The 12,500-nt window shown below is 40.2% G+C and overlaps 1 protein-coding gene across 1 annotated transcript in view; it reads right to left on the bottom strand.

Annotated features, from left to right (window-relative positions):
- The window catches only part of LOC145418634 (glutamate receptor ionotropic, kainate 2-like), a 148,991-nt gene that overhangs the window by 33,803 nt on the left and 102,688 nt on the right, over positions 1-12,500 (bottom strand). The gene's annotated exons all lie outside the window — the stretch shown is intronic.

Here is a 12,500-nt window from a genome sequence, read left to right as displayed (position 1 = left end):
TAAGGAAGCCCCCTAACACCTTCTCCTGAGCGATTTATTTTGCTTTAGTATACTTGTTGATGCTGCATGTATAACATCATCAATAACAAGAACATCAATAACATCAGTAACATGTGGGCCGGTGATGTATTAAGGAAGCCCCCTAACACCTCCTCCTAAGCGATTTAGCGTATAACACTTTGCTGGCCTCTCATCAATAAAAACATCAGTAACATCAAGGGCAGTATTCTCTTTAAATAAACTCCCTAACTCCTTTTCCTAAGCGATTTATTTTGCTTACAACACCCTGCTGGCCTCCTCTGTATTAATTCGTTATAATATCACCATACCGGTAGTCTGCATACGAAACATTAATCACCCATATCCTAAAATAAATCGCTAAAGAAGAGGCGTTAGGGAGCGTAGAGTCTTGCAGTCATAATTAAATATAAGAAATAAATAATGTGATAAACTGTGTATTGTTATGTTCAAAATAACAATAATTTTGGTGAACATTATTAATAAGTTTGTGTTCTGTTGGGACACACACACACACACACACACACACACACACACACACACACACACACACACACACACACACACACACACACACACACACACACACACACACACACACACACATTTATTTATTCATCTGTTTCTGTGTCGCTCCAACCACACACTTCCCTTTAAACACACACACACACACACACACACACACACACACACACACACACACACATTCAGATACATACATATACACATACATACATACATAGTTCCGTACACACATACACACACAAAATATATCGGTGTAAATTAATAAGATGAAGGCTCTTATTCTCGTTAGTTAAGCTCCCTAACACCTTTTCCTATGCGATTTATTTTCTTTATTACACCTACTCTCCTCGTGTGTTATATAAATCCTTCTAATATAGCCATACTCTGCGTAAGTAACCTATATCCCAAAATAAATCGCTAAGGAATAGGTGTTATGGAGCTTCCTTAATTGACCAGAATACGAATCTAGACCCTAATTAGTCTTATAATTAAATCGATTGCTGATTACTCCTGATTTATTACCTTATCCCAAAAATAAATCGCTAAGGAGGAGGTGTTAGGGAGCTTCCTTGACAGTCGATAATACGATGTAGTCTCCTGATTATTACGTTAACCCAATAGTAAATCGCTAAAGAAGAGGTGTTAGGGAGCTTGATGCTAATTAACCTGGTGTAATTAGTGGACAGGTAATTATCTTAGGTTCATTAAGCTTCCTAACACCTTTACTTTACCGATTTATTTACCGGATAAGGTCATTAATGCACACCTTGATGCTAATTAACCTGGTGTAATTAGTGGACAGGTAATTATCTAGTATACCTAGGATCGTGGTCATTAAGCTCCCTATCACCTCTACTTTACCGATTTACTTACGGTATAGGGTCATTAGAGCACACTTTGATGCTAATTAACCTGGTGTAATTAGTGGACAGGTAATTATCTAATATACCTTGGATCCTCGGGGGTCATTAAGCTCCCTAACACCTTTACCTTTGCGATTTATTTACCGGTTAAGGTCATTAGTACACACCTTGATGCTAATTAACTTGGTGTAATTAGTGGACAGGTAATTATGTAGTATTCCTTGCTTTTCTTAGGTTCATTAAGCTCCCTAACAACTTTACCTTTGCGATTTATTTACCGGATAAGGTCATTAGTGCACACCTTCATGCTAATTAACCTGTGTAATTAGTGGACAGGTAATTATCTAGTATCAGTGCAACAGGTAGGAACTCACAAGCTCGTTGGTTCATTAAGCTCCCTAACTACTGTACCGTAACGATTTATTTTCGGATATGGCTTGTTAATATTCTTTTGTACGTTATTTATGCAGAGTGTGGTGATATTTGAATGAGAAAAACAGAAGAGGGTGGTAAAGTGTAATAATCAAAATAAATCGCATAGGAAAATGTGTTAGGGAGCGTCCTTAATCAGTACAACATGATACATACACGCTTGACACATGTATAGACTGGACGCTTCCTAACACTCTTTCCCTAGCGATTTATTTTTGGCTATGGCTGGTTAATATCCTTTTGTACTTATGCAGAGTATGGCGATATTGGAAGGATTTATGTAACACAGAAGGGGATAGTAGGGTATAATAAAGAAAATAAATCGCTTAGGAAAAGGTGTTAGGGAGCTTCATGAACAGATGGATATACAGGCCTACGTAAAGAGAAGGTTAAGTTGGAATTTATATAGATGTGTAATTCTTTGAGTGCCACGCAGAATTTTAGGAAATTAATAATTAATAATGAAAATAATAATAATAATAATAATAATAATAATAGCATAATAATAACTAATAATGATAGTAATATAATATTAAAAATATTACCCTAATAATAGTAATAATGATAATAATAATAATAATAATAATAATAATGACTAATAATTAATAATAATAGTAATAGTGGTAGTAGTAGTGGTAATAATAATAATAATAATAATAATAACAACAACAACAACAAACTTGCAGCTTCAAAGGGTTAAATCAGACAAATATTAATAAGTTAATTTAGCATAACAAACACATTTCTGTTATAAAGACTAGTACTATAACATATATATATATTTGTTTGTTATGTGCTACCCTCGTGCTAACATATGGCAGGTGTTGTGTTCTTAATTAGCATCACCTGGCCACGGGTCACACCTGTCCACACCTGTCCATACCTCGTCACTCCCTCATCTGTAATTATAGTTCAGTTAGTTAGGATTATACATACAGGTGATGAGATGGAGTGAGAGGATGGGCAGGTATGGAAGGTAGGTCATGGCTGGGTGTAAGTGTAATTGGGATCACTGTACACTGCAACACACAAGCCACCATAGAGACCGTGTAAGCACCTTGTTGTCACTGCAGGAGGCACCACACCACCACACCACTACCACATGCACCACACCACCACCACAGCATTGCCAGTCAGTCTATGTGGAGGCGAGATCTGGCGTCACAAAATTAAAAATAATTCAGGTTTTATAATCGCTTCCAAATACAGATGATGCTGTACTCCTTGCACTCTAAGTTGGCCCAGATTTTCGTCCCCTTTCAGCTTATTTCACGCAGCTCAGTGCCAGGGGAAGAGAATGCCATGGCTCTCTATCCATTCCACAGCACTTCTTCATGACTAGCAACATATTCTATCGTTAACCTGCTGTTACGACTCAATATTGAAGATGGAGGGATGGTAATTTTAGGCCAAGTTAGATTAAAAAGGGTATAGCAATGCAGTTTTTTTTCTTTCTCTTTAATAAACCATATTTAAATTTCGAGTATCGCTATATAAATTTTCAACTTAATTTCCTCAACCAAATTCTTAAATAAGGAACTCGTGTACATTTTTTTATATTAATTTTACTCTCCCATTAACAATTTTTATTTTTTGAGAAATATCACTATATAATTTTTTTTTACAGTGATTCTAGTTTTCTCGACACATTAAACTGTAAAAAATTCGGTGTTTTTTTTCATGACGCTGGTAATGGAGTCATGATTTTCTTTTTCTGTTTTAATGCTCAAAGAAGTAAAATTTGGGTTTGTTGACGCCAGATCAGCTTCCAGTCATGCAGTATTTATCATAGCGTTTATTTACAGATCGCAGGGAAGATTAGAAGACGGAATTTAGGCGTATTAGTCACTGTCCTTTCTTAGTTCAGTGAGGTAGAGCGAGATTTTTACACAGAGGGTCATGTTTGTATCTTTTAAATATTTCATAGACAAAATTTTACAAAGTGGATTTTGGTTTAGTGGTAGGTAGTGGCGACCATCATCCACTCACTTGATGTAATGCTGCCTACTTCTTCCTTAGCCTTTATCATTCTTATTCTGTGCCTGTCCTTCTCTCTTCCTATTTCTCACCATCATCCACTCGCTTGATGTAGTGCTGCCTACTTCTTCTTTAGCCTTTATCATTCTTTTTCTGTGCCTGCCCTCCTGTCTTCCTATTTCTCCCATCTTTCCTGTCACTTCTTATTGCTTTTCTTTCCTTTACAGGTGGCTTTACATTGAATGACAAGCCAAATGGTTTCCTGTAAGCCAAGAAACCATTTACAACGCTGGGTCGTAACCATATAACCAAACCATACGTGCTCCTTACGAGTCAACAAGTGGGTTGGTGGAGGGTTAGTGCCCCTCCCCGTAAAACAAATAACTTAAAGTCAAGTGGCCACCCCTTACTGGATTATGGCGTCTGGCAATAGATAGATAGATGGATTTTCATTCACTGAGTTGCAGAACTAGATTTTTGTATAGATGGTCATGTACCTTTTAAAATATTCCATAGATAAAATTTTACAAAGTGGAAATTCCTATACATGAACTAATCTGCAGAACTAGATTTTTAAAAACAAGTGGTCATGTTTTTACCCTTCTAAAATAGTGATGGATTAAATTTCGTAGTAGAAGTTGTGAGGCATGAATTATAAACTTGGAAAAAGCATCGGAAATATGTTGCAAATGCCAGCCATATGTTGCAAATTTGAGCTTTATGTTGCAAATTTGATCCTTATGTTGCAAATTTCAGCCACATGTTGCAAAATAGTCATGTTGCAAATTCCAGACATACTGCAAATTCGACATGTTGCAGATTTCAGCCATATGTTGCAGATTTCAGCCATATGTTGCAGATTTCAGCCATATGTTGCAGATTTCAGCCATGTGTTGCAGATTTCAGCCATGTGTTGCAGATTTCAGCCATGTGTTGCAGATTTCAGCCATGTGTTGCAGATTTCAGCCATGTGTTGCAAATGTCAGTCATATGTTGCAGATGTCAGTCATGTTGCAAATTTTAGACGTATGTTGCAAATTTTAGCTATATGTTGCAAATTTCAGCCAAATGTTGCAAATGTCATGTGTTGCATTTTTACCATATGTTGCAAATTTCAGCCATATGTTGCAAATTTCAGCCATATGTTGCAAATTTCAGCCATATGTTGCAAATTTCAGCCATATGTTGCAATTTTCAGCCATGTTGCGGATTTCAGCCATGTTGCAAATTTCGGTCATATGTTGCAATTGTCAGCCATTAGTAACCAGGGCAAAAACATGAATATTGATGAAAACCGAAGGACCAGTCATCGTTCCCTGAGCAGCGTAAGGAGCATAGTTAACTCCCAAGACACTGATAACTAGATGAGGCAAGTAATTGAGAACTTTGATACCTTAAATAAAACCTTAAATATTTCCTTAATGAGCTGAGTAAGAGCTTTGATATTTCCAGTCCTCTGATGCATAAAGTTCTTCTTGTAGTAGAGCCAAAGTGAGCTTGTTTTAATGATAGAGAGAGTATTAATTGAGGTTTTTAATTGAGTGACCTGAGATACTGTTTATGTTGAAAGGACAGTCTAGAGATATGGTAATAATTGAGGTTATTTGAGTGACATTGAGATACTGTTTGTGTTGAAAGGACAGTTCTTTATCGGTGCTTACAATCTCTATGGCACACAGACGCACGCAGAGAGAGAGAGAGAGAGAGACAGACAGACAGACAGACAGACAGACAGACAGAGAGAGAGACAGACAGACAGAGACAGACAGTCAGACAGACAAACAGACACATAGAGAAGGTGGTTAAATTCTCAGTAGCACAAAATACAGACAAGCACAGATAGATAGAGAGAGAGAGAGAGGGACAGAGAGACAGACAGACAGACAGAGACAACAGACAGACAGACAGACAGACACAAAGAGAAGGTAGTTAAATTTTCTATTAGCACAAAATACAGACAAGCAGGCAGGCAGGCAGAGAGACAGACAGACAGACAGACAGACAGACAGACACAGAGAACAGACAGACAGACAGACACAAAGAGAAGGTAGTTAAATTTTCTATAGCACAAAATACAGACAAGCAGGCAGGCAGGGAGAGAGAGAGAGAGAGAGAGAGAGGCTAATATTCTCTATGGCACAACATACTCTGAGAAGCAGGTGGAGAGAGAGAGAGAGAGAGAGAGAGGCATTGCATAAACATGAGAGCAAGCGGCAAGGATTGAAGGTCCACAGTGCAGAAAGAGAGCATCAGATCAGCTCCCAGGCTCATGCTGCTGGTGTGGGCGGGAGGGGGGAAGGAGGGGCGTGAGGATGACGAAAAAATAAATATAATAGATTTTTTTTTTTGCATTTTCGTCTTTTTTTTTTTCATTTTCGTCTATTAAGAAAGCTCCCTAACACCTCTTCCTAAGCGATTTATTTTGCTTACTACACTTTCCTGTCCCTTTTTGTGTTCTTGCCGATTAAAGAAGCTCCCTAACACCTCTTTCTAAGCGATTTATATTGCTTGCTACTTCCTGTCCCTTTCTGTGTTCTCTCCGGTTAAGGAAGCTCCCCAACACCTCTTCCTAAGCGATTTATTTTGCTTACTACACTTTCCTGTCCCTTTCTGTGTTCGCGCCGATTAAGGAAGCCCCCTAACACCTCTTCCTAAGCGATTTATTTTGCTTACTACACCTTCCTGTTCCTTTCTGTGTTACTTATCACCATATTCTGCCTAATTAGCATAGAAAACGGTATTAGCCAGCCGTATCCAAAAATAAATCGGTAAGGAAGAGGTGTTAGGGAGCTTCCTTAACAGACGAGGGAGGAGAGAGGTAGGGAGAAGGATTTAGAGGATTAAGAAAAGGGAGGAGAGAGGGAGGGAGAGGGAGAGAGGGAGGGAGAAGGAGAGAGGGAGGGAGGGAGAAGGAGAGAGAAAGGGGGGGAGGAGGAGAGATGGAAGAAGGAGAAGGAGAGAGAGAGAGAGAGAGGGAGGGAGGGAGGGAGAAGGAAAGAGGGAGGAATGATGGAGAGGGAAAGAGAAGGAGAAAAGGAGGGAGAAGGAGGGTGAGGGAGAGAGAGAGGGACGGAGAAGGAAAGAGGAAGTAATGTTGGGTTGTGTGTGTGTGTGTGTGTGTGTGTGTGTGTGTGTGTGTGTGTGTGTGAAGGAGAGAGAGAGGGAAAAGGCGAGAGTGATGTTTGGTTGTGTGTGTGTGTATGTGTGTGTGTGTGTGAGAGAGAGAGAGAGAGAGAGAGAGAGAGAGAGAGAGAGAGAGAGAGAGAGAGGAATAAACAGGAAATTATCACTTACGTAATTAATTCTGAACTAATTATATATACAATTTTAAGTTGAAAAAATTACCTTGTCCAAAAAAAAATTTGTTGCTAAAAATGAAAAAAAAAAAAATAGCATATACTTTTGGATATATGGATGTTCGAGAGAGAGAGAGAGAGAGAGAGAGGGAGAGAGGGGGAGGAGGGGAGAGAGATAGAATGAGATGGATAAGGGGCAAGAGTCTCTGTGTGTGTGTGTGTGTGTGTGTGTGTGTGTGTGAGAAAGAGAGAGAGAGAGAGAGAGTGGGGGGGTTGGAGACTGAACGAGATGGATGTGGTGCAAGAGAGAGAGAGAGGAGGGGGGGGCGGGGAAACGAGATCATGGTGGAGAGGTGTGTGTGTGTGTGTGTGTGTGTGTGTGTGTGTGTGTGCACTGTCTTGATAGGTGTGTATGTGTATGTATGGTTTTGCGTATTGTCTTTGTGTGTGCCGTACCATCGTACCTGTCTCTCTCTCTCTCTCTCTCTCTCTCTCTCTCTCTCTCTCTCTCTCTCTCTCTCTCTCTCTCTCTCTCAATACATATTTTACCATATACTTTTAACATATACTCCTGTTGTTTCATCACCTATCAATAATAATAATTTTGATTATTATTATTATTATTATTATTATTATTATTATTATTATTAATTTTATTATTACTATTACTATTATTATTGTCATCATTATTTAGTAGTATTATCATTGTTATTATTTTACAATTATTATTATTTTACAATTATTATTATTATTATTATTATTATTATTATTATTATTATTGACATCTAGACCCCGAGCGCTTTCAGATCTCAATTTTTACCGAGAGATAAGTATATAAATAAACAAACAAATATATACACACGCGGTCAAAGGTGGCACAACATTATAGACGAAGTATTATGAAACAGGTATACATTATTCTGACAAATTCTCTGGGCTGTAGTAATTGTAAGGCTGGATTTCAAAAGACATCGTTCGCTGTTCCTTAATTTATCGTACTGATATGGATCGATGTGCGTGTCCGGAATACTACACACATACATACGTATACATATACTGTATACATACAGTACATATACATACATACGTACATATACATACATGCATATACATATACATACATAGATACCTATATGCACACATACATATATACATGCATACATACATAGAACACATATATACATACATATATGCATACATACATACATACATACATACAGTACATATATCCATACATACCTACAGTATATACAGACGGTACATACATACAAACATACATAGATTGATAGATAGTTTGATTGATACATAGATAGATCTAGATAGATAGATACATAGATATACCTACATACATACATACACACATATACATACATACATACGTTATACATAAGTACAGTAGAGTGTAATGCATTCAAGACATTTTATAGAATGGACTACACGCTTTTACCAGAATAATTCCGTTAATATGAAGCGCTCAGGGCAGAGTTGTTGGTCTCACTCTCTCTCTCTCTCTCTCTCTCTCTCTCTCTCTCAGAATAATTCCGTTTTTAAGATGAAGCGCTTAAGGCAGACCGAGTTGTTACCCTCTCTCTCTCTCTCTCTCTCTCTCTCTCTCTCTCTCTCTCTCTCTCTCTCTCTCTCTCTCTCATGGCAGGGTCGTTAGAAGGTCATTTGCGTCATTTTTTGCTGTTTTTCTGTGTCAGTTTTTATGGAAATTTGTGAGAAGTGATGTGAAGTGTTGCCTGATTACTGGCTGAGGAGGTGGAGGGATGGAGGAGAGGAGAGAAGAGAGAGGGAGTAGAGGGAAGAGATGGGGGTGGAAGGATGAGAGGAAAGTGAGGGAAGAGGAGGGAGGAGGAAGAGAGAAGAGATGATGAGAAAGGAGGAGGAGGAAAGAGGAGAGGAGAGAGGAAGAGGAGGAGGGAAAAGAGAGAGAAGAGGAAGGAGGAGAGAGGAAAGGGGGAGTAAGAAGGAGGGAGAGAAGAGATGGGAGTGGAAGGGGGAAGGTGAGGGAAGAGGAGGGAGAAGGAGGGAAGGAGAGGAAGAAGAAGAGAAGCGAGAGGGAGGAGGAAGGAAGAAGAAGAAGAAGATAGAGGAAGGAAGAGAAAAGAGAGGGAGAAAGGAGGAGGAGAAAAGAGATGAGGAGGAGGAAAGGGGAGAGCAGAGAGGAGGAGGAGGAGGAGGAGGAAGGAAGGAAGGAGAGCAAGAAGAAGAGAAGAGAGAGAGGAGGAAGGAAGAAAGAGAAGAGAGGGAGAAAGGAGGAGGAGGAGAGAGGAGAAGGAAGGAGGAGAGAAGAGAGAGGGAGGAGCAGGGGAAAAAGGAGGGAGGGAGGGAGGGAGGACGGGATAGAGCGATGGAGGGAAGAAGAGAGAGAATGGAGGTATATTTAGGACGAGAGAATGGAAAGAGAGATATGAAGGAAATGGAGGAGAGAGAGACAGAGAGAGAGAGAATGAAAGGAAAAGGAAAGAGGAGGGAGGAAAGCTTAGTGAGGAAAGAAAAGAAAGGAAGGAAAGAGAGAGGAGAGGAAGTGAAGGCGTGAGAGAGAGAGAGAGAGAGAGAGAGAGAGAGAGAGAGAGAGAGAGAATGAAAGGAAGAGGAAAGAGAGGAAGGAAAGCATAGTGAGAGAAGAAGGGAAGGAGAGAGAGAGAGAGAGAGAGACAGACAGACAGACAGACAGACAGACAGACAGACAGAACAGGAACCAGAATAAGGACGAAAAAAACGTGAACAAAAAATATATATGAAAAATTTTGAAACGAAGGAGGAAGAGGAAATGGCAAAAAATGACACGACTCTGGGTAGGAAATGAATAAGAAGGTGAAGATGAGGGTTATTCATGCTTTTAAAAAAGGGGAGGAGGGGAAGGTGGGTGGGGGGAGAACCAGGAAAACTCAAAGTAAAAAATGAATGCTGTATATAAGAAGGGAAAAAAGGAAAAATAATGAAGAAATTTAATGAATGGAAAAATATATGTTAGTGTACCTTAAAAAATTCGTAAGAAAGAAAACGGATTAAAAAGGTACTCCAGAAGAGATGGGCAGAGTATTTTGAAAGATTGTTAAATGTAGAGGAGGAAAGGGTGGCTGAGATTGTGGCGGATGGAAGGGTGCAAGGTATAAATGTGTTGGGAGAGTTGAATGATTCCTTGATCACGAAGGAGGAAGTGGAGAAGGCAGTAAAGGAGATGAAAACAGGGAAAGCTGCAGGTATGGATGGGTGCGCTGTGGAATGCCTGAAGGGTGGTGGAGTGACTATTGTTGACTGGTTAGTAAGATTGTTGAATGTGTGCTTTGAGAAAGGTATGGTGCCAATTGACTGGGCAAGTGCTTGTGTGGTCCCGTTGTATAAAGGCAAGGGTGATAAGTATGAATGTACTAGCTTTAGGGGTATAAGTCTGTTGAGTGTTGTAGGTAAGGTGTATGGTAGAGTGTTAATTATGAGAGTTAGAGAGGGTACAGAGGGAGTGATTAGTGATGAGCAGTGTGGCTTTAGGAGAGGGAGGGGATGCGTTGATCAGGTGTTTGCTGTGAGACAAGTGTGTGAAAAGTATTTAGCGAAAGGCAAGGATGTGTTTTGGGCATTTATGGATTTAGAGAAAGCGTATGATAGAATTGATAGGGAGACTTTGTGGACTGTTTTAAGATTGTATGGACTTGATGGTAGGTTACTAAAAGGGGTGAAAAGTTTTTATGTAAATAGTAGAGCGTGTGTAAGAGTGGGAAATGCTGTGAGTGATTGGTTTCCCGTGAGAGTGGGGCTGCGACAGGGATGTGTGATGTCGCCTTGGTTGTTTAATATTTACATGGATGGTGTTGTAAGGGAGGTGAATGCAAGAGTTTTAGGTGGTCTGAGTCTGGTAAATGTTGATGGAGGAGAGTGGAATCTGAAGCAGCTGCTGTTTGCAGATGATACTGCACTGGTGACTGATTCAGAGGAGAGATTGAGACAGTTGGTAGAGGAGTTTGGAAGGGTGTGTGAAAGGAGGAAATTGAAAGTAAATGAGAATAAGAGTAAAGTGATGAAGTGTACGAGGTTGATAGATGGTAGGGGGATGAATATAGTTTTGAATGGTGAGTTGCTTGAGGAGGTAGATTGTTTTAAATATCTAGGGTCACATGTTGCTGTGGATGGAAGAATAGATGCAGAAGTGAAGTTTAGAATAAATGAAGTAGGAAAGGTGCTGGGAGGAATGAAAAAAAGTGTTTAAATGTCGTTCGCTTAGAATGGATGTAAAGAGAAGGCTGTATGAGGGTGTTGTGGTACCGACTGCATTATATGGGGCTGAAACATGGAATATGGGTGTAGCAGAGAGGAAAAGTTTGAATGTAATGGAGATGAGATGTCTGAGGAGTATGTGTGGAGTGACGCGTATGGATCGAGTGCAAAATGATGAAGTGCGAAGGAGAACTGGAGTTGTTCGGGAGATGGCTGGTAGAGTTGAGCAGAGGGTGTTGCAATGGTTTGGGCATATGGAGAGAATGGATAATGAACGATTGGTGAAAAAGATAACTAGATCTGATGTGAGAGGTGTAAGGCTGAGAGGAAGACCACGAATAGGATGGATGGACAGTGTGAAGAGAGCGCTGGATGCGAGAGGGATGTCTGTTGAGCAAGGAAGAGTGGCTGTGCGTGACAGAAATAAATGGAGAGAAATTGTGAATGAATAAGTGATGACGCAGCCCTGAGGGGATATTCTCCCGCATTTGGTCTGATCAGCTAGTCAGGTCAGGTGCGGGTAAGGGGATGGGTCTGTTATGATGTGGCAGGGGTAAACCAGTTCTGCTGTCGGGCCCTGCTGCGGATGTCACTGATTGCATTGCCCAGTTGACCCTTGTGCGGTGTGGTGCGGTGAGGATCTGTCCGTTCTCCCCTTTGGGGCTAAGATGCGAATGAATGTGTTTGAATGGATGAGTAAATGGAGAGTGAGTCATCCTGTCTCGGCTACCTCCCTTTCCTTGGGGGAAGCAGCCTAGGTATATAGATAGATAGATAGATAGATAGTTTTAGAGAGAGAGAGAGAGAGAGAGAGAGAGAGAGAGAGGATTTTAAAAACAAAATTAGGGAAATAAATCTGTATAAATATTAAAGGATGGAGAGTGAGAGACTAACGAGGAGAGGGTGTATGCGACTGAGGTGGAGGGGGGGGGAGAGGGAGGAGGAGGTCGAGGATGAGATGGAGGGATGGAGTGGTGAGGTATATGAGAGGGAGGTGTGAGCTGGGAGCAGGGCAGTGAAGTGGCATTGGACAGGGCGACGTGGAGGCGATTTGTTTGTGGCCACCCCTTACGTGATTAAGGCGTCTGGTAATAGATAGATAGATAGACTTAATAAACAGGGTTGTAATTATATATATATAAACAAAAAGATATTAGGCACAGAAAAGGTT

Source organism: Coenobita brevimanus, chromosome 115, assembly GCF_032717465.1.
Source record: "Coenobita brevimanus isolate Jiangsu-jjx chromosome 115, ASM3271746v2, whole genome shotgun sequence".
NCBI classification, from domain to species: domain Eukaryota; kingdom Metazoa; phylum Arthropoda; class Malacostraca; order Decapoda; family Coenobitidae; genus Coenobita; species Coenobita brevimanus.
The sequence above is the reverse complement of the archived record's forward strand: the minus strand, read 5'-3'. Positions and strand labels throughout refer to the sequence as shown.